This window comes from Myotis brandtii, unplaced genomic scaffold, assembly GCF_000412655.1.
Source record: "Myotis brandtii unplaced genomic scaffold, ASM41265v1 scaffold84, whole genome shotgun sequence".
Taxonomy (NCBI): Eukaryota; Metazoa; Chordata; class Mammalia; order Chiroptera; family Vespertilionidae; genus Myotis; species Myotis brandtii.
The window spans coordinates 10916206-10916594 of record NW_005371410.1 but is presented as its reverse complement, the minus strand read 5'-3'; the positions used below and the strand labels follow the sequence as shown (position 1 = coordinate 10916594).

The window sequence follows — 389 nt, the reverse complement described above, 5'->3', positions numbered from 1 at the left end:
TGCCGGCCGGGGCTGTGCGCTCCCTCCCGCGGCCGCCTACCCGGAGCCGCGGTCACCCACGTGATCCTCGTAGGTGTGTTTTTTGTTTTTCTGATTTTACTCTGACCCCTGGAAGCCCTCCTCTTCACCACCCTCATTCCAAAGAAGGGTAACTAGTCACTAGTTACTCATTCCGCAGACAGGCGTTGGACTGTGTTGTGTGCCAGGCGCTTCTTTTTGACCTTTAGGATGGAACTAAAGAGCTCCAGGTGTGTGCCCTCCAGGGCTTTAGCCCGGCAGAGCCTTAGCCTAGCCCTAGGCCCTAGGGAATAAGCAATTACAACACAACACTCGTAATTGCTAGATAAGTACGGGATGCCTCCGGAACATCTAAAGAGGTGTTCAAACTT

At 53.7% G+C, this 389-nt stretch overlaps 1 protein-coding gene across 1 annotated transcript in view; it reads left to right on the top strand.

The window, feature by feature from the left end:
* The first annotated feature begins 6 nt into the window (after positions 1-6).
* Positions 7-389, top strand: part of ACYP2 (acylphosphatase 2, muscle type) — a 177147-nt gene continuing 176764 nt past the window's right edge. The window contains exon 1 of the mRNA XM_014532069.1: positions 7-73. The gene's annotated coding sequence lies outside the window, so the exon portion shown is untranslated. The remainder of the gene's footprint in view (positions 74-389) is intronic.